At 39.0% G+C, this 7,212-nt stretch overlaps 1 protein-coding gene across 2 annotated transcripts in view; it reads right to left on the reverse strand.

Moving 5' to 3' along the window:
• LOC103515178 (zinc finger protein 395) overlaps positions 1–7,212 on the reverse strand; it is a 23,219-nt gene that overhangs the window by 6,733 nt on the left and 9,274 nt on the right. The gene's annotated exons all lie outside the window — the stretch shown is intronic.

Below are 7,212 nucleotides of genomic sequence, written 5' to 3' on the forward strand. Positions count from 1 at the left end.
CTGCATGGACTCACAGTGTTGACTTGTAGCGTTGTTGGCGTAAACTGTCCTTTGACCAAGCAAATCGAGTTTTCTAGCTGATTTTACTAACCTGGACAAACCTAACCAACAAAAAAACGAGAGATCTCCGACAAAGAAAATTCACCGTCCCCTAAAAGGTCCTCCTCGACGAGGGTGGGTTGTGCAAAAATAATAGCTTACAGGAATGACTGAGATTGTAGCCTTGTTATTTCGCATCCTTGTGTGGTACTATCCATCCGATCTTTTGACAAGTGCGACTCAAGTACCCGTTTAGTCTTTCTAAACTTTATACCCAGGTTCAAGAGGCGTATTATATCATCCGACTTTTTTTTTCCCCCCCCCCCCCCCCCCTCTACTTACCTACAAAGTAAAATGAGATATGCACATGTAGGTATGTACATTCATAGTTGCCGGTCTCCGGCTTGTGAGGCAGGTACAGATAACCATACACGTGGTAGTCATGCTAGGGCGCTCCTCATAACCTTGAACCAACACTCCATCTCTCTCTCTCTCTGTGTCTTACTCTATCTCTTTCTATCAGAAGTACCACTCTCTCTGTCTTACTCCATCAGAAGGACCTAAGTACCCACCATAACATCATTGCACAATGTAACATTCCATCTTTGTCCTACTCTAACATAAACGCCTTACTAGATAGTATCACTATCTTTGTTTCACATTTCTCTTTCTTAAAAGTAGGCATGATTACCATGTATCTCCATTTCTATCTTACTCTCTTCTTAAATATTTCTATCCATTTTCCTTAAGCAGAGTGACAGATACCTAGTAACTGCCTACTTACGGGCCTGGTGCCATCCAGGCATAAACGACAGGATTGTATTAATATTTTATTTAATATTTATTCTGCTGTTAACATTCTGGAGTTCTTGGTTGGATACTCGACAGAGTAGTAATATTAGAGTTCATCCAGATCAATGTGACAGCAATGAGTCATCAACCCAAAATGAAGGAACCAATCAAATTGCAGGAAATCCTTACATTGTTGCAATTGAGGTAAAGGTCTATTTTTGATAAACTCTCTCTTCTAAAATGCAGATGTAGCTCTAAGTTCAGAGGTTGGATTCCAGAACAGGTAAGGTGGATATCACCTTACCTGACTTTGTTTCACTGTCGGAGGAAGCACTGCGCAATATATCTTCCCCTTTTAAAGATTCTCTACCATTGCACATGTGACATGTTTGGCAACAATGCCTATTTTTTGCTGTCACATTGATCTGGACACACTATAGTTTTTTTTACTTTTTGATAAAGGAAACTGCAACAATGGAGGTATCATCGTCCCGAAATCCAAGACACAGAATGGGAGAAAGTCAGATCGGATTGGAAAAAAAATCTTGGGGGAAAAATAATGTGAAGGGACCTTGCTTCACCACATCTACTGGTAGTTGAACCCAGCACCTCCGTGTTGTGAGTGAGTGCTCTTGACCACTCGACCACAGTAGTGGCTCCTAAAAAGTATGACTAACGTAACGCGACGTTTTTTAGGAAGAGCTATTACTTAGGAAGAGGAATATGAGAGGTGGTACTGGTTATAGATTTTAATGAAACTCCCTGTATATTTCGTACTTTTCATGGACCCTGTATGTTAATCATATGGTATCATCATCGTAGCATGTCATATGCGATGACACCCTTCCTGTCAGTCATACTATAGCATACCTACTGTATAGGTATAGGTATAATGTAATGGACAATGTATAGGTATAATGTAGCAATAGTAAGTAACACATGGACATTTAGAAATACAAAGAACTTAATAGGTCTGTACCTAATAGGGAATCCGAATAAAGTTAGGTATAGCAGACCTAATGTATATGTATAATATTGCAGGGTCAGCTCCCATGGCGTAGTGGTCACTGCGCTCGCCTTGCACGCGGGAGACCCGGGTTCGATTCCCGGCGGGGTTAAGTATTCGTATTAAATCATAACAACCATCCTCTTAAATCATAACAACAAGTTTTTGATTACAACTCATCAAACCACCTACTACTTACCAACCAACCAACCTAGTACCTACGTACACAGCCAGTTACACCAATCTACCTACCAACCAACACAAACGGTACAAAACCATCCTACCTACAAAGTAAGTCATAATAACGCTAGCCTAACCAACACAAACCATCCAACCAACAGAAGTTCTTCAGGTCCCCTCAACCAATCTTTCACTTTCCTTAGCATACCCTAATGTATAGGTATAATGTAGGAATAGTAACACATGGACATTCAGAAATACAAAGAACTTAATAGGTACAAGGTACATATGTAGGTAATAATAATAGGGAATTGGAATAAAGTTAATAGAGAAATAGATACCTACCTAGTATTAGAAATAGGTAGGTATAATCGTCATGTCAGCACTGTATCTGTCTGTCTGTCTGTCTGACCCCATAGAAGGACTTATCCAAACCTGGTCGACCTATATATCAAATTAAAGGCCTTTTTACCAGGAACACGAAAGTGGTGGTGCAAATTTTGTCCAGAAAACCAAAAAGCCAAAAAAAAAAACTGGTTTTTGGGGGATTTTTTTCACATTTTCTCACACAAATGAGCTCTGATCTTGAAATTTGTCGCAACGGCCTATGAACTCAAAGCGAGAAAGTTTTAGATAACACTTTAGTCGATAATTCAAGACCGGTTTTAGCGTCACCTATGTTAAGCTACGCCGATCAAGGCCAATAAATGGATGAGTGACTTAAACATTATATTGGTAGTTATTAGGATTAAAGGGAGAACGGGCTCTAGTTAGTCTTGATTTTAAATCATTACATGAAAGTAAAATGGAAAAATTAAATCAAGAATAATAATAATAAACTGAATATTAAACAAATTAGGTAGGTACATATGTAGGTACTGATTTTCTCTAATCACGATCGAATAAACTACGGGCTGGTATACCTATAATACATATTAGTACCCATACCTACTTTGGCACTCGGGATTTTTTTCTCTCTCTCGAAAAAGTTACACAAGTCAAAAATTTAAAATATAAGTAAAGTACTGTAAGTAGGGTTTCCAGACGTCCATATTAGCTCTAGGTAAGTAAGTATGTAAGTATTCGTATTAAATCACTATTTTCCTTTTCTCTTTCCCTTCTTTTTTTCTCCTCCTCTCTTTATTTCTTCTCCTTTCCCTTCTTCCCTCAATTTTTCACCGAAAATTCTATTCGCCCACTTCTCTTATCTTTTTTCCCCTCACCCTTTTTCCTCTGCTTCTTTGTTCCCTATTCTTGTTCCCATTCTCCCGGTTTATATTCTTCAAGGTATTTAACTCCCACTGAATTTTTTGTGATTGAAAAAAAAGGGGGTTTTTTCTCGTCTTGTCCCTTGAGAGAACGAGATATAGGGAAGGAGGGAGAGAAAGGGAGGAGGAGAGAGGAAGAGTCGCCATTTTTCGAGAGAGAGAGAGAGAGAGAGAGAGAGAGAGAGAGAGAGAGAGAGAAAGGGAAGAGAGAGGTCGGCATTTTTCATTTCGACGCGAAAGTGCGTAAAAGAGCGTAGGAGGATGAATTTTAGAGGGAGAAAATAAGAAAGACAGGGGGAGAGGGAGGGGAAAAAAAGAGATGCGAGAGGGAAGATAGGGGAAAAATTGCGTTTCAGAATTCGTTCTCGGGGAAAAAAAGAGGAAAGGGGGCAGAAATGCGTACTGTGCACATTCAATATCCCTTTGTCCCACCGACCTAGCAAGCTTTTGAACTTGAACACAAAATTGTGCGTAGAATATTCCTTCAAAATAAATTGCGGTAAAAAGGGGATCCAATACCTACACCTACATGTTTAATGTGGGTTTTACTCGGGACGATGATCGTCCATCAATAATCAGGATGTTTTTTTCTCAAGACCATTTTTGCTGATTGAAAATTAAAGCCATAAAACTTCCACAACTCCGATTAGAATACTGGGGTAAAAGGACTTTTTAGTCTCTTCGAGCAGGATAAATAAGATACTATGTATGCTAGTGTAGGGTAAGCAGGTATGTACACATTCTAATTAGAGGCTTTTGAGACACCTTTTCAAATTTAGCCACTTTTGAAAACCTCTTCAAACCCATTTGAAGCCAGGCATTTTTTTTTAATGGTGTCTTTTTTTATGGAGGGAGAGAGTAAGTATGTGTCTCACTCAACTCTTCTCTTCTCACTTGAGACTTTGACTCATGTAGGTAGGTAGGTAGGTCTCTCTCTTTCTCTCTCTCTCTCTTTCTCTCTCTCTCTCTCTTTCTCTCTCTCCCCCCTCTCTCTCTCACTGGCTTTCTCTTTCATACTTTTCACACCCACTTAAGTAAATATACTCTTCTACCATGTTTTCTCTCTCGACTCAAAAGCGTGTGGTAATTTTGATTTAGCCAATTTGACAGGCTCTTCTTTCGTCAGGAACTTAGATAAGGGAGTAGGTACTTAACCCTTTCAACGGTACTTAAGCTACTTCTACTTGGGTAAGTACGAGTGTGTGGGTACAAGTACTTACTCAGTATGGTAGGTACTATAGCAAGTGGTAGGGGTTAACTATAGAAAGGCTGGTTTAAGATTATTTAGTTAGTTCAAGATTATATTCATTTACTTAGGTTAGTGAAAAAAAAAAAAAAAAAAAAAAAAAGAATTTAAAACGAGAAAGCCTATCTGTAATATAATAAATAGTGATACATGTTATAAGAATTTAAAACAAGACTGTGTAAAGTATAATGAGTATTTATGATCAAAATATCTTGAGAAATAAACTTATCAAATGAAAGCTATGTCCTGAAGACCTCTCAACGAGGATTAAGGACCTAAGAAATCCTTGAGTGTGGATAATAACTTGACTGATAATGAACCCACTGTGGACTGTGTAGACTTCTACTAAATGTTTGTGGACGTTAAAGTCGTTGTGAACGTCTAGATTTCAACTAAATCCACCGTTTAAGAGGTTTGATAGAGGTGACAACTGAGGTCCGATCGTCCCGAAATCGAAGAGGGAATAATAATAATAATAGTGCTTATTTATACTGCTCGCATAGGACTGAAAAGTCCCTTTACTCCAGCAGTAGGCTACTACTATTATTGTGGTCAAATTCTCAAATTATATTGAGGATAAAATTCCATACCTCAGCTGGGATTGAACCCACGCCCTCCTGTTTACCAGGAAAAGAAGAGAATTAAGTAAATTTTGGGAGAGAGAAATTTTGGGAGAGCAGAAAGTAGATTGGTAGAGAGGAAACTGAAAGAACTTTTCGTATCAGGCAGGGAAGGGGGACAGGATAGGAAAAATGCTAACCGTTCCACAAAATCCTTTGATCCTATCTACTGCATAAAGCTGTGTCTACACATGGTCGACGCCGCGCCGTCAATCGACTCGATCGATGTCGACCGAAAGTTGCACTTTAATAAAATTGTACGACCTAGCAGGATAACATCAAAATGGCTTCAAAAAGTTCATCCACCTATCAGGGCACAGCCACAAAAACTCCAAAAAGTCCATTCCAGTAGGGCCACAACCTTCCATGTGGATCGCACCGGTTGAAATATTGCCTGAATACTTTTTTTTCAAGAGGTTTGACAGAGGGAACTGTAACTGCTATGGTCTTATTGTCCCGAAATCGAAGAGAGAAGGAAGACAGGATAGGAGAAAGCCAGCCGTTCCGAGAACGAACATTATCCCATCAGGATAAAATCCGCCCCGGGCGGGAATCGAACCCGCGGCCTAGCGCTTACAAGGCAGACGCACTACCAACTAAGCTAACTAACTTTTAAAAGTGCGATAATAAGTTGTAATAATATCCACTTAATAGTTGTGAGATAATGTTACGTATAGGTACTTGGGAAGTAGGCATTGGTAGAAACATTATTATCAATCTATAACTAGGTATATTCTATAGGTATCCCAATACTTTTTGTGACCTACCTAACCCACCTACCTTCGAGTGTACTAGTCCTAATGGCATGACACACGGCCTACATTAAAATTAAATGTACACTAATGGAAAGGCACTAAGTCTGCGTAGTGTGTCATTGCTACTTCCAACCTACCTTTATAGCTTACCTACCTTTAAAAACATCAACAACAACAATAACAACAACAACAACAACAACAACAACATCAACAACAAAACAACAATAGGATATGAGTATAGGAGTTGGGTAAAGGTTTGTGGAATACTCATTCATATGTTAATATTAATACAACTTACGGCTTTAAAAGCCATTTATTTTTACAATAAATGTGTCATAAATGTGTTAAGTGTGTCCTGATGGGTTACAAAACTTATGGTCGATTTCACCAATATTTTTTCAGCCTTTAGAAGAATTAAAAGGCTTGTTAAGCTAACAACCTGTTAAGTTCCATTTGATTTGTATAGGTTTAACAGAGCTGTTAAGCTAACAGGCTGTTAGGGGCCAAAAAGAAGGTTGGTAAAATCCACAATTACAAGTTACGTAATTCCGGCCACTCACTATCAGGTAGACCTGACAGGTACACCTGACAGGTACGCCTGATCCGGTCACCTGACACCTGATGAGCACACACACTATCAACTCTAACAGGTACCTATACCTGACACCTGATCATTTAGACCTGAGAGGTACGGCTGAAAAGGTCCGTCTGTCAGGTATACCTGATCAGCACACTGATCAGCACACTATCAGGTATACCTGACACCTGATCAGGTAGACCTTTAAACAGTGAGTTAGACCAGTACCTAACTCAGTTAGTACACCTTTAATAAAACTTATGTGACTTGACTTGGACTCGAACCACCAACCTCCAGATCCGAAGTCCAACTTGTTAATCACTGCACCACTGAGGTTGGTGTAATAAAATATACAAGGTACTCAATGAGTAGATATAGGTACTTCTCATCATTATTTTCAAGAGTCAATGACTAGAGTCTAGTCACTAGACCAGTGGTTCTCAAACTTTTTGCATGGCACCCCCTTTGGGCATATTCTCATTTTTTCACGCCCCCCCTACCTTACCCAACCCCTCGGTATATTATTTTTACCTATGGGTTTTATGGAATAACAAAACGAGAATTTGAAACTTTGATTTATTTTTTATATTCAAGTAAGTACCTAGGTTACCTATTTATATGTAGGTTTTATGAAATAACAAAACGAACCAACCACTTGACCACTACACCACCACAGGATACTCAGAAAAACAGCCAAATTAGCAGATACAAAACGCAAAAACCAAAGAA

Source organism: Diaphorina citri, unplaced genomic scaffold, assembly GCF_000475195.1.
Source record: "Diaphorina citri unplaced genomic scaffold, Diaci psyllid genome assembly version 1.1 scaffold1289, whole genome shotgun sequence".
Lineage (NCBI taxonomy): Eukaryota > Metazoa > Arthropoda > Insecta > Hemiptera > Psyllidae > Diaphorina > Diaphorina citri.